The sequence below is a fragment of the Egretta garzetta genome, unplaced genomic scaffold (genome assembly GCF_000687185.1).
Source record: "Egretta garzetta isolate BGI_Z169 unplaced genomic scaffold, ASM68718v1 scaffold55, whole genome shotgun sequence".
NCBI classification, from domain to species: Eukaryota; Metazoa; Chordata; class Aves; order Pelecaniformes; family Ardeidae; genus Egretta; species Egretta garzetta.
The window spans coordinates 272,234-290,613 of record NW_009259863.1 but is presented as its reverse complement, the minus strand read 5'-3'; the positions used below and the strand labels follow the sequence as shown (position 1 = coordinate 290,613).

The window sequence follows — 18,380 nt, the reverse complement described above, 5'->3', positions numbered from 1 at the left end:
TGCAAGCCTAGAAAAGAGCTCTGTGCTCTCAACAGGGCCACTTGGTAGAGCTTTGAGATAAACACCACTGACCTCTAAGGAAAGACTTGGGAATAGCCATCCCTAAAGCAGCCTGTCAGCATACCTGTGTATTCAAGAGGATAAGTTTCACTTCATTTCAGGATGTTAGTTGTGTGAATTAAGGCAGTTGTACACATTTATTGAGTTCAGAGCTAGTTACCTGTATTAGAGGAAGTCTGCTAGTCTAATATCCAGCATCTTCAGTATAGAGGACAGCTCGCATAACACTGAGGAAACAGCATGTTGCTGGAGTTTCTAATAATTTGGCCTCTTTTGGGTTTTTTATGTTCCATAGTAGCAGTTGAAATAACAGTGGATTTTCTGCATATACATGGAAGCCAGTTAATATATAAATGAATGAAACTCTCCAGACATACGTGTTAGTGCAGTTCACTGATTTTTTTTGTTTGTTTTGTTTTTGTTTCAGTGGTATCTTTAGCATCACGATTTAAGTCCTCAACCCTCAATTCTGTCATTCTAGCTTCTTTTTCATCATGTTCTTCAAGTTTCTGTTCTTTCAGTGCCATAAATAAGTATGCCTTTTAAAGGCAGCTGTTCCTGTGAGAGGCTCAGAATTTCAATATTGCTCTTTATTGGTTGACATGCTGCTTTCATATGCGTGCAACATTTTAGTAATGGCAGAGGGTTTGGTTTATTTTGTAATTATCCAGGTTTCTGAGTACTGAAAGGAGCAGATTTTCACTTCAACTGTCAGGTTTAAAATCTGTAATTAACAGAATATAGAATTATAAAGCTATCTTTTATTTTTACTTACTATTTTTGTCTCAAATTGTGTTTTGTTAAAAAAGGTATGAAGTTATATAATATTACCAAAGAGACGAGTTTAAAAAAACAGTATTTGCTGCTGATGCCAAGTTATATGTGGAATAAAAATGGAAAGCAGGCTGCAAAGATGTTCAAAGGGCTTTGCAATATTGAGGGACTGAATCATGAAGTGTTATGTAAACCTCAGAGAAAATAATAGTGAAGTGATGCAGATGAAGAGAAAAACCAAAGCAAGTGTTACATATTTCATGTTGGACTCTGGACTAGCTATTTTACTGTTCATGAAAACATACACTCACTGTTAAGTACTAGTCAAATAAACAAAACGAATTTAGGAATAATTAGGAAGAGAACAGGGAACAAAGCAAAAGCATCTTAATGTCACTGTTATTAATGAAACTGTATTATGCTGCATCTTGAATGATGTATACAGTTCTGGTTCCCACATCTTGGAGTGAATCGTATATTACTGGAAAAGTTTTAGAGAAGGTGTCAAGAGTGATCAAGAGCATTGGGCATTTTCCAATTAAGATGTGACAATGTGGACCTGAAGTTGGAAAACGCACAACTGAGATTAAATATGTCCTATTCTGTGCTGTATACAATCATGAATGGAACAGAAAAAGATTAATAGATATTTAATTATTTATTTTACTCTCCTTTTCAGTGTGCAAACTAGAGCATCAAACCTATCTGATAGCAAGTTCAAAAAGGATAGAAAGGGCTCAATCTTCCTATTACATGATTACAGTTTGAACACTGCCACAGGATTTAGACAGTCTGAAACTTATTAGAAAGTTGATGGAATAGAAATCCATGGAGCGTGTCAGAGAGACACTGCTGCTCGTCTGAAAGTTCTTGAGCTCCAAGATGCTGAAGTCTGTGAAACCCACTGGTGAAGTCTGTACGGTTGCCCTGTCGTTATACTTTTCTGTAGACGTCTGTTGTTGCCACAATAGTAGTCATATACTTGACTAGAGAAACCTTTTATTTGATCCAGCTAGACAGTTTTTACTTTACTGTGCTCCCAGATGTGAATTAATGGAAAGAGTTATTGTAAAACATTGTAGATTGAATGAGATTGATTTAGAATGAAGCCGTGTTTTCCCTTGGCGCTTTCTGGCATCCTTCTCTGATGTTATCTTTCTTTGAAACTACCAGGCTATGTTGCTTTTCCAGTACAAGTTATTATTACAGTTTCCATGGTTAATACTGTTTGGGTTTTTTGTTTTTTTGTTTTTTTTTTTTTTTTGCTTAGCGCCTTGCAGATTCACCGTCAGGCCAAATCCCAAAGCTCCTGTTAGTTTACGTAAGGCTCAACAGACAGATCATATTTAATATCAAGGCACTGTACTTTTCCTGAACATTATAACTCTTTTAATTCAGAGTACATAAAAGCCATACCATTGTTGCAAATTAAAAATGAACTACCATGGAATCTGAAACTAGCAAATCCAAAAGCTGTTCAAAAAATAAACAAAGGGGGCAAACAAAATATTTTGCACATGCATAGCTAGATGAAGAAACAGATGCAGCCACCCAGCTTCTACTAGCAAGAGGTACCATGTCTATGCAGAGTAGTACAGTGCTGTGTGAAATTATTAGCTCCTTTCTGGAGTAGAATTACTTTATTTTCCTCATTATGTGAATGGTGTTAACATGCTCTGTCTCTCAGTTGATGCATCAAGAGCTATGTAAATTTGTGTGCATCTGTTATTTTTGTGCTCCTTTCTCTGGGATGTTCTGTGAAAAGGTACATAGATTCAAAGACAACTGAACAAAGTAAAGGAATAAAAATACTCTAAGCGCTGTTATATGCAAAGGCATCTCCTGCATTTCAGAAAGTTGAGGTGCAGACTGTGCAATGCTAGGAGATCATTCTCAGGAGCTACTGCTGTTTGTTTATCCTCTTAAACTCCTCATTACGCATTATCTTTTGTTCGAGATGTTATATTTGTTTGACTGCTATGGCTATTTTTATGTTTTTCTGCACTGTATTTTTCTGAACTTTGTGCAGATGTGCCCCGTGAGTCACTAGTCAGAAACAGGAAAAACAAAAAAGAAACAATACAATTATTTTTTATGTAAATTCAGTTTGAGGCTCCAGAGAGCAGAGGGGCTCTTTCTGATACACCCAAAAACTGTCCACTGCAATACTCCATTGTTCATACTTCTTTCCCTGGATAAAAATTTAGAGAATAACTGGCAGATGAAGTTGCCAAGCCACTATCCATCATATTTGAGAAGTTGTGGCAGTCCTGTGAAGTTCCCACTGACTGGAAATGGAGAAACATAACTCCAATTTTTAAAAAGGGGGGAAAAAAGGAAGGCCCGAGGAAGTACAGGCCAATCAGTCTCACCTCTGGGCCTGGCAAGACTGTGGAACAGATCCTTCTGGAAACTAAGCTAAGGCACATGGAAAATAAGGAGGCCGTTGATGACAGCCAGCATGGCTTCACTAAGGGCAAATCGTGCCTGACAAATTTGGTGGCCTTCTGTGACAGGGTTTCAGTGTTGGTAGATAAGGGAAGAGCAACTGACGTCATCTACCTGGACTTGTGCAAAGCATTTGACACTATCCCACACGACATCCTTGTCTTTAAATTGGAGAGACGTGGATTTGACAGATGGACAACTTGGTGGGTAAGGAATTGGCTGGATGGTTGCACTCAGAGAGTTGCGGTCAATTGCTCGATGTCTAAGTGGAGACCAACAACGAGCGGTGGTCCTCAGGGGGTGGTACTGGGAGCAGCACTGTTTAATATCTTTGTCAGCGACACGGACGCTGGGATTGAGTGCACTCTCAGCAGGTTTACTGATAACACCAAGCTGTGTGGTACGGTCAACACTGTGGAGGGAAGGGATGACATCCCAGAGGGACCTTGACAGGCTTGAGAGGTGGACTCATGCAAACCTCATAAAGTTCAGCAAGTCCAAGTGCAACATGGGTTAGGGTGGAGTGCAGGCTGGTTGGAGAATGGAAGGACAGCAGTCTTGCTGAGAAGGACTTGGGGGTACAGGTGGATGAAAAGTTGGACACGAGCCGGCAATGTGCACTCACAGCACAGAAGGCCAACCATATCCTGGGCTGCATCAGGAGAAGCGTGGCCAGCAGGTCGAGAGAGGTGATTCTGCCCCTTTACTCCACTCTTGTGAAACCCTACCTGCAGTACTGCATCCAGCTCTGGAGCCCTCAGCACAAGAATGACATGGAACTGTTGGAGTGAGTCCAGAAGAGGGCCAGGAAGATGATCAGAGGTCTGGAGCACCTCTCCTATGAGGACAGGCTGAGAGAGTTGGGGTTGTTCAGCCTGGGGAAGAGAAGGCTGCAAGGACACCTTCTACCAGACCTCTAGTTCCTGAAGGGGGCCCACAAGAAAGCTGGAGAGGGACTTTTTACAAGGGCATGTAGTGATTAGGACAAGGAGTAATGGCTTTAAACTGAAAGAGGGTAGATTTAGATTTGATCTAAGGAAGAAATTCTTCACTGAAGGTGGTGAGGCACTGGAGCAGGTTGCCCAGAGGAGTTATGGATGCCCTCTCCCTGGAAGTCTTCAAGGCAGGGTTGAATGGGGCTTTGAGCAACCTGGTCTAGTGGAAGGTGTCCTTGCTCATTGCTGGGGGATTGGAACTAGATGATCTTTAAGGTCCCTTCCAACTCAAACCATTCTATGATTCTATGAAGAAATACATTGCAGATCTTACTCATTTTGCTATGAGTAAGCCAACAATATAAATTCATTTGACCCATTTTAAAAGTGGCTATTAGAAGGCCTGTTTCTGTAGATTTGATTAGCTCAAACATACCTGACATTGTAGTGAAAAACTAAAGTTAGAATAATCCTATCCATTATACTTTATTACTTGAGAGAATCTTACCAGGAGAATCTCCCAAAAAATTGCTCCATGGTCATATACTTAATTTTCAAGGTTTGTGTAAATGGTGAGAAATCTTTAAGGCTTCATATATGGCCTTGACTTTCAGGGATATAAAGTCTGAAAATAGATTGTGTACCTCACATATCTTCAGTCCCTCCTCAAATGTGATACTTGACTTTCTGTCATTTTTAACTCTTGCTGTCACTGACAACATAATTTCTCATTCACTAAATGCTGCAGTGGTTTTTCAACAGTTGTACTGGATAGTAGGTGCGGATCTAAGTGGTGTAGACTTTTAGGAGGTTCTTGCCATTTGAGAGGTTGGACCTGCTGTGGACTAATACAGAGAACAACGTTTAAGTCTTGATGACTCTAGGGTGACATAAGAATAGCTTTAACACCCAAAAGAAAACAGATGAGTGTTCAGGCCATGGTTCTGTAGTTTTGCTGATTTTTCTACTGCAGTTCTTGTAAACTGCCAGTGTAAAAAATGAGGCTTCCACTGACTGGCAATGGAACACAACATGCCTGTCCTCTCATTTGCCTGCAGGGCTAAGGCAGTCAGTGTGACAGTGCTGATGACCAATCTAGAGATTCAAGAATCAAATGCAGTCCCTGTGGAGCCCTACCTCAGGCCCCCAATGTCACAACACAGTAGATTGTAGACACCATCACATACATGACTCTCTATTTGATGTCTAACTACCTAATTCCTTCATCCCTGTCCTTTTTCAGGGACCCATCTTAAGAGTTACTTTTTAAATAGTAGATCCTCCTTAGGATAACAGAAGAAATTCTTGAGTATCAGAGGAGAGAGTTCTGTGGTGTTAGTTTATAGTTCTAAAAAATAAAAGGGCAGTAGTCCTCCCTTGGAAGGAAACTCGCTTCATTTGTAGACTACCAGAAGATATGGAATGTCTTGCCATGATCCCCTTCCTGCAATCAGGACTGATTTGTAGCTCAGCTTTCTGGGGATACTTGTTCAAGGTATCTGTCAAATCATTATACAAGAACAACTGGAATGTTGTGGTAAATCAGAATTACTATGGCCTTCTGGAGGTGTTCAGCAAAGTCTGTGAGGACAGAAGAAACACATGTCAAGTGAAGCACTGTGTTAGCCTACTTTTTGGTGATCAGCAAGTGAAATTGTCTCTGCATACACTTCTGAAGCCCTTTAGTATAATTAGATTGCAGCCAGCGTGGTGGCTCTTTGGCCTGAGAAATTAAATCTGTCCCTGAAGCAGACAATTGAGGTGACTGGAGTGCTCTCTAAGGTGTAGGATGGCAGTCACCTATCTGCTGCAAATCAGGCTCCACAAGTTAAGCAACCCTGATCTAGCAGTTAGACTTTTAACCTCATTATGACAGCAAGAACTGATTGCTCTGCCATGAAGAATGGTCTTCGCACACCATTGCTGTGTGCAGGGTCACACCACTGGTGTAATCTGAGCAAGGTTGATACACCGCTGGAAATTATTCCTATTAAAAAAATGTGATTATTTTCTTAGTGTTCCTGTCATACTGAAATGGTGAGAGGACTCTCCTGTTGGTGAGTTCCACAGGCTTTTCCTTTGCTGAAGTCATAGTGTCTTGTTACTTCCATACAGGCTGCATTTGTGCAGGTCCTTTCTGTAGCACCTGCTGGGGCATTGACACAGATAAGGATGGTCAAATGTGCATTTTGTATCATGAGAAAACAGGGTTAGTTTCTCTACTCTTCCAGCCTAGGAAACAATTAGACTTTGCACTAAGCATATCATGTGTTGGAGCCTCCTTTTGTAGCATATGTGTAGACCTTCCAATTAGTCTGACAACCTAAGGAGGTGTACACTTTGAACCATGATGAGAAGATCAAGTATTCTAGCCTTAAAAATGTGTGCTTAGACCTTTGCTTGGGGCGGGGGGCAGAACAAAAATGCCAGATCTTTCTGTTCTCATTTATAGGGAGTTCATTCTGTCCCTTTCCTTTCCTAAGCTTTTTGTAAACTTTTAATTTGCCTCTCTGTAGCTAAGATTTTTCTGTTTCCTGCACTTCTTACGTCACTCAGCCAAATAACTCAAGTCCTTTCCTTCTCTTTGCTTCTGGGTCTATAATGCCGTGACAATGAAGCTCCAAGTTAAAAGTTTATTTATGTCCTGGATGGTAGGTGATGTAGTCCTGTTTGGTGGGGTTCGTTTGGGGTTTTTTTGCTGGTCTATGATGCCTTGGCAGTCAAGATGAACCTCTCAACTGTCTTGGCATATCACATTTTAGGGGGTGGACAATTTCTGTGTACTTGAAAAGTTTAGCAGGAGCTTTCCTGGTTCCGAGAGATAGGTTGCTACCATGGCATGTACTTTGATACAAAGTACTAAGCCTCTTGGGGAGTTATGGCTTATGTGTGTTATGGGTCCTGCTAGCCGAAAAGCTCTTAAGCATCTGAGAATGTGCTGATGGCTGCAAGGCTTAAAAGACTCAAGCTGCTGAAGGTGAGTAATTGGTTCTGTTCTTGGCCATTCCATATTTGTTTATTTTTTTCTCTTGTGAAAATAATTTTTCTTCTTTCTCATAAATAAACTGATAAATAAAACTGATGTAGGCAGAAATGTAATTCAGAAAATTCAGAAGACTTACCAAACTAACTATTTTTGTCTGCTCCCCTTAATCCAAACCTCCATAGTAATTACTTTCTTATGGTTCATAGTATACAATTCATAGTGATAGAGATTATGCATCTGTGTTTCTTAAACTATGTTTTGTGAAATACTTGTGACGCCATTCAGTTTAATACTTGAATTTCAAATTACTTGGCTTTACTGTCATAGTTTCTTGTACTAATTTTTTTTGCAATCTAGATTATGAACAGACATCCTAAAATATTAAATATATTGAGTAAGATTTTTAAAATAGCTGGTTTTGCACAGTAAGCCTGAAGAAGCACTGAAGTATTCAATATGCTGTGCATTTGCTACTACGCTGTATGGGTGCTCCTGCAGTGTATTACTAAAATAAACAGTTTAGACAGACTGAAAGGAGAAAGAAATGCTTATGTGAATAAAAACAATGTTTATCACTACACAACTTAGATATTTATTCGAAGTCAGACTAGAGGAAAAAATTGAGTGTACATTTCAAGAGTTCTACCAAGTGTATGAGTGCTATTTGTACTTTAAGAGTCATGAAAATGAGGTTGGGTTTACATGAAACTGTGCAATAGATATCTGTTGAAAGGATTGTTCCTTCTTTTGTTCGCTTGCATGTATTTGTGATGATGACCCAACAAAATGTACATGAACTCATGTATTTTTGAGCTACAAGATAACAGGACTAGAATATATAATGCTGTTTGTGGTGATGTTTTTCTCATTTAACTGTATGAGATGTTTATCTGTAACCAGTTTGCTCAAGTCCATTATCAGTGTGCTGTCTTCAGTTTTAACTGACTGAAACCTAACTGATGATTTTATTCTTGTTAAATTTGATTACCCTTTTGTAATAGGGTTCCCTTTATATTTGGCACAGGCAAGGAAACAATTAGTAAAAGAGTTTCCTTTATCTTATCTATGATACAGATACCATTTGTGATATGCGTGCTGCATCACAACAGCATGTTAACACTTCCTGAACAGCCTACTTTGCATGGCCTGGTCGGAAGCGCTGCCCTTTCCCTTAGTGGTACCTGAGAAAATGAGTTTGAAAACTGCTGCATTATAAGATTTTTTTTTTTTTTTTTTTTTTTTTTTTTTAAGGAGAAGAAATTGAATTCAGAAGCTCAATGTAAAATACGGCTTAGAAATGTCCAGTACTTTGTTTTCCAACATGATTTAAATATATATACATTAATTTATAATTTTAGAAAAAAATTATAAATTACATTCTAGTGTAGCATGTGACTTCAAATTACTTCCGGAGATGCTTTTAATGCCTATATCTGTACTGAGTTACTCCAGGGTCAGGTCTTCAGGGCCAGCTATGTTATAAAATCCACAATCAGAAACTTGTTAAATATACATCCAAATCAAATCGTGTCATCATGAAGATCCTTGTGCCCATTAACCTGCTTTCCCTGTTGCTCCAGCTAGACCATGGAAACCCTGTCTAGAATTTTCCAAGGCATATTTGACTTTGCAGAACAGCCATGGATGTATGGCCTATAATGCCAGTTCAGCATATGCCCCTGGAGCATCAATCAGTCATGCAAATGTACAAATCTGAGGAGACATTGGTGTTGAGCTTATAGTAATGCAGTCTTTTCCTTGCAGCTGTCTCGAAAGATCTCTGGACACAGTGCCTTCCACATTTCATGTGCTGTACAGATCCTTGGCAGGGGTCAGGATATTTCCGAAGTAGCTCATCAGCATCTCTGAGAAAGCTTCCAAAAATGCATGTGGAGCACTGGATAGGTATTGCTTAAAGCCATCTTACTCAGTTTGTCTGTCTTCCATTCAGTGCCATCCAATTTCTGAGCTCCTGTCATTGCTGATCAGTTATATTTCAATATTTTTAGATCAGGTATGGACATAAACTGTGCAAATTACACAGCTTTTGAAAAAATTCTTCTACTGCTTTACTCTGGAGCCTCCAATAGAGATAAAAAGTATAATCACTAATATAGGAAAATTTATTTGACATCAGAAAGCTTTTCAAAGTAGGAGAGTTGTGAGCTGTAAGACTTAGAAAGTCGAAACAACATTTTAATAGGAAATAGGTGCAAATCTTTTAGAACTGGGTTTTACATGTGGGTAATGAAATACATAGATCAGTCTCAACAAAGACAAACAGTTGTTTTACAGTTAGAAGCTTTATTACCACTGTGTTAAAGCCTTGATTTTGGGAATTGCTAGCCATTGGAAATGAGTTGGACACTTCTATTATGGCAACAAAATTGGGTACAGATTTCTTGGATTCTTGTTGAGTTTTCAGTGATAACTTTGTGTAGAATTAGCATACATCTGATTGTAAGAGATGGATGAATGTGAAAATAGTAGCTCTCTATAGCTTTCTGATGCATGAATATGCTTTCTAAAAATCTTACTGGGCAAATATGCTTTAGACCATTATGTTTTCCAAAACTTGTTTCATTGCTTCAGCACGTATAGTTCTTGCTTGCCTGCTCTCGCCGTCTCCTTCGCGTTACAAGGAAGTGTTTTGAATAGCCTTTGATCATAAATTTGATTCCAGAGAGCTGTCTGCTGTGCTGACTTATTTTTGCCTTATTAGGTGATTTTTGCAGTTCACAACTCCAGGAACTGTTGAGCTCCCTGGTTTTTCAATTCCTAAAGCTAAACGACAGCAGTTCAGTTCAGTTCTCAGTAGAAGGCTCCGTGGAATCAAATTACCCTGCGTGCAGTGACACTGCCCGGGTGTTATTTCCATTCTGGAGGGAACGGTGCTAGTGACCGCTGTAGGTTGTGTACTCTTGGTGAGCAGAGACTTCATTTTTAATTCAACAATCATTGCTTTTTGCGGGGAAAAAAATTTATGCTTCAGTCTGTCAGCTAACCCGTTTGAGCAAAGTTCTGGCATTGTCTTCTGTCCTCTTGTGGTTTCCCTCAAAATCAGATTAGTACCTCTCCCTAGAACAAAAGTGCAAATGTGTTTTGGGAGCCAGACGCTAATGGTTGTATTGCTCGGCATCAAAGCCGTGGGCTCCTTCAGGCGAGTGACACTGGTGAGATAAGAGTGGGGGTGGAAGGGTATACCCTCTGGTATTTGCAGTGAAACTGTAATAACCAACAAAACGTGGCCAGTCCCCGGGGGCCCGGCGTGCAGCAGCCGCTATTGTGAGGTGAGGTGTGGCCAAAGAAACCAGAGGTCACCATCCATTTTGCAGGGGTCTGGGCTGCTGGGAGCAAAACTGAGGGTGGCACACTGCCACGCAGGACGGGCTTTTGTTGGTGTGTTATGTAATGTGGAAGTAAAAAATAATGCGGTTGTTAAATAATGCAGTCGTTAAATGCAGCTCTTTGTTCCTTAATCAGAGATTCATGAATACTCTAGCTGTGAGCCTGCCTGGCTCTGGGATTCTTGACTATGTTTGAAAAGCCTCAGTCAGGACCTTACAGACTTTGGAAGGGCGGGGGGAGGCTTGAGGATTTTTCTTCAATTGTTCTTAAATTATATTTATTGGGTTCTTTCTGTGAGGTTTCTGTGGCACATAGATAGATTTCTTTTTTTTTTTTTTTTTTCCTCCTTCAGTTGCGAGAGCTAGAGACTGTAGGTTTTGAAACTAATATTCAGAGGTTTTCACATCTCATCAGAAAGTAGAGCTTTAGGAAGAATACCCAGTATTGCCAAGACTTAGTGTTGTAAAAGTTGGCAGCAGTGTGTTGCAGGAGATGGACTAATCGGAGAGGAAGGAACTTTCTCACTGTACTGCAGCCATTGCACAGCTTGTCTGACACGTTTTGCTTAGTTTTGTTTGTTTTCTTTTGAGGAATTAGATATTGAACTTCACCAAATTCTAGATTTCGGGCCTGATGAATCATTGATCTCTATTAGGATAATTTAAAAATTAATAACCTATGTTACTGCAATTTATTTAGCTTATATACAGCAGTATTTTCTCCCACAGTATTTTCTCTGTGGCTAACAACTTTTATTACAAATAGTGTATGAAACTTAAAAAAAAAGTTAGCCTCATGTAATAGAAAATGTATATGTAGCAAAAACTGTACAGAGGTTAAAAATAATACAGTTGGCTGCTGTGGCTTGTGACCTGTTAACTGTTAACTCTGCCCTGGTTTTGGTGGGTGAATTGTATTAGTCATATAATTATTTAAAGCAAATCCATCTAAGATGTGAATTTTTAATGTCAATGAATATACTTCTTTCCCCCAAAAAACTTAGAAATTATACTGTAAGTTTTATATTCCAAATTCCATGTAAATTGGGTTTTTTCTTTTCATTCATAGATACCAAATTGTTGGACAGAAAAGCTGCTTTTTATTCATGTAGTAAAATAATTCACAGGTATTGGAAAACAGGATTTTTTTTTTTTTTAATCCCCACGGCTAGCCAGTATTTATCAACACCTAAGATTCATGCTGCATGTTTCAAGTCTGAATCGATTAAATCAATGTGACACGCTGAGGCTGGGCCAAGTCTTGTCTAATCAGCAGTCAGCACTGTTGCTCTGGCATGAGGCTCCCAAAAATAGAAACACAAGAAGTCAAACAAGTAAGTGGAAGGGCACTAAAAGAAAAAGTGCTGCTAATTCCACTGTTGACTTTCTGTCTAATGGATTCTTGTTCCCAGGCCACGCTAAGTAAAGCAACTGGCGCGGGGTGTGTTTCTGCAGATGGCTCAGCAGTGACACACGCGGCCCAGCTGGTTGACAGGTGTTTGATTTGTATTTAACAAGTACCTCACACAAGCCAGATTTTCATGTGGGGTTTTTTTGGGTTTTTTTTTTTGTTTTTTTTTTTTTACAGATACTGAGAAGCTAGTCAGCTGATGCTTTTTTTTCAGAATTAACACCCCTTTCACTATGCTCCCTTTTTGTCGTGTGTGGCAGTTCTTCTGATTTTCCCTTATAAATGAAGATAACATCACTTTAGCTTTTAATAGAAAAGGCACTAAGTGGGAGAAATCCATAGTTAAGTTTATTTAGTAGTTGTAACCTGTTACTTTTACATGTGTAAGATGTACAACCTTTTCTTTATAGCTATTGACAAAAAGAACTCACAAAATGTTTATTTAGCTGTCCATTTATTAGAATGTAGATTCCCTCAGAGAGTCGGTATGGAAGGAGAATGCCAGCCTGCTGGGGTGTAGCTGTTACATGTTGTGTTCATGTGTCTTCCCTTAACATGAGACTGTCTTGGGACTTTGTTGTACAGAGTAGCACAAGCCTGGAGTAAAAGAAATTCCCTGCCCAGAGGAGCATACGGTATTGATAGAGATGCACCCAAGGCTGTAAGGGAAGAGCAAAGGTGGGAAACTACTTAACAGATGAGAATAAATAGTGTACAATGCTATTCCTTATTCATTTTGTTGTAAGCTACATAGCAGCACTGTGCATAATTACAGAGAGATTGCCTCATTGATGGTCTGTTTATTTAATTACACCTCAGGGATTTTGTTTGTTTGTTTGTTTTCATAACTGTGAGTGGAAGAAACGATGATCTTTGTGGCATTTGTTAGTCACTGCTGTGATAACAAGTCTGCTGGCAAAACCAGCAGTGGGAGATAGTAGAGTATCAGGATGCTCTTACATCTTTGATTAATGTGAACTTTCAGAGCCTTAGTCAGTAGGATTTGTAATGTAACAGTGACTATGTCTTCCCCCCCTGCAATTTCTTCGTACTTTAGTCTGAGCATTTTTCTTTCCCAGTATCAAATCTATGAGCTGGAAGAAGGTGAGACTTCAGGAGCTGTTGCAAAAAATGCATAGCTCTTTACAGTGACAGGGTTATAATGCCAGTGTAGTGAAATAGCCAGCAGAAATACCACCCTGTAGAATATAGTGTACTGGCAGTACTTCTGCTAAACCGGCAGAAGAATGAGAAAGGAATGCAGCCAGAGAAATAGCTGTCAGAATAATGTTGATTCTCTAAATAAATATTGGGGGTTTGGTGAAAGGATGATTAAAAACTCATGCAGACAGCCTGTGTCCCTTGGATAGCAGACTAGCTCCTTTCTGTCAGGCATCCCAGACATAGGCTATGGAGTAGGCTAATAAGCCTCAAAGAGGATAAGAAAAGGGATTGAAGAGACAAGTTTCAACTCTGCTAGGCTGAGATGTCAGTGTTCCCTACAAAGCTGCTCAGAATTGATAGTAATGGGCTACACCTGGAGAATTCCCTTTAGGGAGCAGTTCCCAGGGCTCCTGTGCTGACACTAGGTTGGCTGATCCCAGGTTCACAGGGGAACTGTCTGTTAGGGTCCTAGATGTGTGCTTGCTATACCCTCTTCATCCAAATACTAGCCCATCTCCAAAATACATCAAATGTCAAAAGGCATTGTTTTTGAAGTGAAGACATATATTTTGTGGGAGTGTAAATGGAGACATGGAAACTGTATCTTTAACTGCTTTTCTATCAATAATTGATAGGAGGTTTGCAGTTATATAAGCACACCAACAATATGGTATTTTAGAACAAGAACTGATCTTAAATTAGTTCCTAGATTAGAAATGCTAATCTATATGCTGACTATTTTCAATCTGAAATTCCTAGTTTTGCTACCGCTTTTTTTGCATTTCATATCTGTATGCTTAGACATTAGATTTAATAGTGATTAATGGTCTGTCGGACAGATCTTTGTTAGTGTAAACTGGTATTTGTACCATAATCTTCAGATTATGGGAGTGGGTGATGATGATGATGATAATAATGATTCCCACAGTAAAGAATGGTCTCTGACATCTAAGAGGTTGACCTATGCTGTTTACCTTCCTAATATAAACTTGGGGCTCCAGTTATTATGGTTAGTATAATAGTCATAATACATTTCATTATTTTGAAAAGACTTCAGCAATTCATTAATATTGGAGAAAGCTTTTCCACTGATACTTAACATTACTGCATTTCAAATATTATTTTAACAAGGCCAGTTAGATGAATTTCCAGTTCTGTTGAAACTTTAAGAGGGTTTAGATTTGCTTTAATGCCATGTTATGTCTGGGTTAACAATAAATCAATAGGTGGTGTGTAACTCAAGCAATTTTTCTTTTCACAGACCTACTGTAAGGGAAAAAACATAGCTAGAAAAATCTGTCAGTTGTCCATGAGTATAAGATCACTTCAAAATTTTTTCTGCTGTATTGCTTCAGATGGTAGAAATAGCTGACTGGCTAGACTTAACTTTCTAAACTGTTCATCCATAAGGATTATGAATCTTGGAGAAGCCTGTTTGTTTATTAACAGTACTCTGCAGGAAGTTTTCTCATGGTTTTTGTTTGCATTTTCTTTATGCTCTCTGTATGGTGTTGGAGGTCAACTGATCTGGATTGTTTTCAAGTCCGTATTCAATTCATGTTTGCACTGCATTTTAAATAACAATGTAAAAAAATACTGTTTTTAACATTACCCACTCCTGTTGTCACCAAAATTGGGAGGAATATACCTCGTAACACCAATGTAGTGTTAAAAGGCAGGCATTCTTTATTCACAGCACTGGATGCACGGGGGATCGCTCCACCTAACGTGCATACCTGGCACCTGTTCCAATCAGGTTATATTGATCAAATACATGCATATTCATTACATTCATACATAATCAATAACATCTTCTCTAATGATTGGTGCAAATTCTCTCTCTTCCTATGTAAATTACTGCGCAGACTCAGTTGTGCACTTCCATTGTTCTCTTTTGAGTAGGTTGTATCATTTGGGTAGGTGGTCAATGAGGCGGTGGTCGCGATCTCCCCCTGCCGGACTCTTCATCCAAATACTAGCCCATCTCCAAAATACATCAAATGTCAAAAGGCATTGTTTTTGAAGTGAAGACATATATTTTGTGGGAGTGTAAATGGAGACATGGAAACTGTATCTTTAACTGCTTTTCTATCAATAATTGATAGGAGGTTTGCAGTTATATAAGCACACCAACAATATGGTATTTCAGAACAAGAACTGATCTTAAATAAGTTCCTAGATTAGAAATGCTAATCTATATGCTGACTATTTTCAATCTGAAATTCCTAGTTTTGCTACCGCTTTTTTTGCATTTCATATCTGTATGCTTAGACATTAGATTTAATAGTGATTAATGGTCTGTCGGACAGATCTTTGTTAGTGTAAACTGGTATTTGTCCCATAATCTTCAGATTATGGGAGTGGGTGATGATGATGATGATAATAATGATTCCCACAGTAAAGAATGGTCTCTGACATCTAAGAGGTTGACCTATGCTGTTTACCTTCCTAATATAAACTTGGGGCTCCAGTTATTATGGTTAGTATAATAGTCATAATACATTTCATTATTTTGAAAAGACTTCAGCAATTCATTAATATTGGAGAAAGCTTTTCCACTGATACTTAACATTGCTGCATTTCAAATATTATTTTAACAAGGCCAGTTAGATGAATTTCCAGTTCTGTTGAAACTTTAAGAGGGTTTAGATTTGCTTTAATGCCATGTTATGTCTGGGTTAACAATAAATCAATAGGTGGTGTGTAACTCAAGCAATTTTTCTTTTCACAGACCTACTGTAAGGGAAAAAACATAGCTAGAAAAATCTGTCAGTTGTCCATGAGTATAAGATCACTTCAAAATTTTTTCTGCTGTATTGCTTCAGATGGTAGAAATAGCTGACTGGCTAGACTTAACTTTCTAAACTGTTCATCCATAAGGATTATGAATCTTGGAGAAGCCTGTTTGTTTATTAACAGTACTCTGCAGGAAGTTTTCTCATGGTTTTTGTTTGCATTTTCTTTATGCTCTCTGTATGGTGTTGGAGGTCAACTGATCTGGATTGTTTTCAAGTCCGTATTCAATTCATGTTTGCACTGCATTTTAAATAACAATGTAAAAAAATACTGTTTTTAACATTACCCACTCCTGTTGTCACCAAAATTGGGAGGAATATACCTCGTAACACCAATGTAGTGTTAAAAGGCAGGCATTCTTTATTCACAGCACTGGATGCACGGGGGATCGCTCCACCTAACGTGCATACCTGGCACCTGTTCCAATCAGGTTATATTGATCAAATACATGCATATTCATTACATTCATACATAATCAATAACATCTTCTCTCAAATTCTCTCGCTTCCTATGTAAATTACTGCGCAGACTCAGTTGTGCACTTCCATTGTTCTCTTTTGAGTAGGTTGTATCATTTGGGTAGGTGGTCAATGAGGCGGTGGTCGCGATCTCCCCCTGCCGGAATTACCTTCTACCTACTGGGCTCTCTATCTTGGTAGTCCTAGCCTAGTCTTTCTTGGTCCGTTGCACGGAATTATCCTTCATCTTCCTCCCCTGACAGGTGCACATTGTCTATAGCTTCAGCTACATTAATAATGACCTTAAAACTACAGACCATATACTGTTCTCATTGTCCTGAACTTAATGTTCAGTTGGGTAGGGCTGTACAGAAGAGAACATAGCAGCATTCGTGGTTGCATTTTGTAGTTAACTGATTCGATCCCATCACCCCAATGCTGAAAACTAAGATACATAACAATTTCATCATCATTTTGGTTACACTGTCAGTAGTAGAGTATAGTCTGCTTCTTATCCGTCTTTCTAAGGAATGCAGCTGGGTGGTGGGCCATTAAAAAAGGTGTTAGTTGGGTCATTTGATGCAGTCTGAAAAGTAGAGAACCAAAAAAATTGTGCATATCCTTCAGAACAGAGCGACACAAAACGAGGAGAAGCTGTCCTGTTCCACTGCTCCTTCCACACTGCCTAGAACTTTCCCCTTGCTTGTAAAGCTCCACAGATGCTAAGGAGTTTCCTCTTCAAGAATACTGTAGGAGGGAGAGGAGGAGAAAGAGGTGTAAATCACCTGTTGTAGGTTACACACAGCTCTGCAACATAACTGGGAACTAAACACAAAGTACCCAAGGCCCTGCTTATGTACTGATAGTATGTTCTGCCTCCATTTTTTCTCTTCTATCTGCTGTTTAGTTTCTTGCAGTCCTGTTCTGTTCTGTTTGAAATTGGTGGCATTTAAGAGTGGTGACTGGAAGCATTCTGGGCTGAGGAGTCACTTTGTGATGAAGAAGGTCAAGAAGGTGGCAGTTGTCACTTCTTCAGGGACGTGATAATGGTGAATACCACTTGTATTTGCCAAAACCAGAAAGAACACCTACTGGCAGTAGGGGCTCTCCTTCTGCTGATACTTTTGTTGGCAGTCTAAAAACCGCTCCTTGACATCTATCATAAAGGCTTCAGTTAGTTCGTTATCAGTTTTCTAAAGAAAAAAAAGACAATATGCAGGCCTATAGTTATGCGTGAAAATAAATTGTGTGATCCTTTATTCTCAGGTTTTTCTGGACAACTCCTCTGACTTCTCATGTTGAATAAAATAATTTGTGGGAGCAAAATAGAGAAACAGACTTTTAACTTATGCAATTTATTTGTATAACATGTGTCCCTTATGTATTTGATTATAGAAACTGTGGGAGTTGCATGCTTTTTAAGACATGCTAATAGTGAAAAAGGAAACAATGCCAACTAAAGAGAGTGCAGTCTGGAGCAGGAGCCCTGTGACCATGTTCTCTGAAGCTCGCAGCTGCCTCTGGATGGTGATTCATTAGTTCACATGCAAACCACCGAAACCTAAATTTTTCAAGTGTCATCTAATTTGGAGTGTGTTAATTTCTAGGTGCCTGAACAGATAGGGCTGTCAGACTTGTCCTGGGGTTTTGTTAGGTCCCAAGGAAGGGTTAGGTCCCAAGGAAGGGTTAGGAATGAGGAAAAATAGATACCTTCTGAGTTTAGGTTATGTCATTCTAGTAGAGCTATTCTTGTTTGCCCTTCTCTTGAGCAGCTACATAAAAAAGAACAGAAGCCCAGATCACAAGGATACAAGAGTCCTTTGACCAGCCCTCATGCCCTTGGGTGAACTGTGGCATACCTGCTCTGCTGGGGCTGCTGTGGAAGCAGGATAGAGCAAAGGAAACAAATTGTTCACCTGTTCCAAGCCCTTTCTTCCTTGGGTTATTTTAAGGGAGGATCTTATGCTTGCTGACATGGGTCAAGTTTGCATGAAGGGTAGC

The 18,380-nt window shown here is 39.2% G+C and overlaps 1 protein-coding gene across 1 annotated transcript in view; it reads left to right on the top strand.

Annotated features, from left to right (window-relative positions):
• Positions 1 to 18,380, top strand: part of COL19A1 (collagen type XIX alpha 1 chain) — a 203,997-nt gene that overhangs the window by 46,834 nt on the left and 138,783 nt on the right. The window lies entirely within an intron of this gene.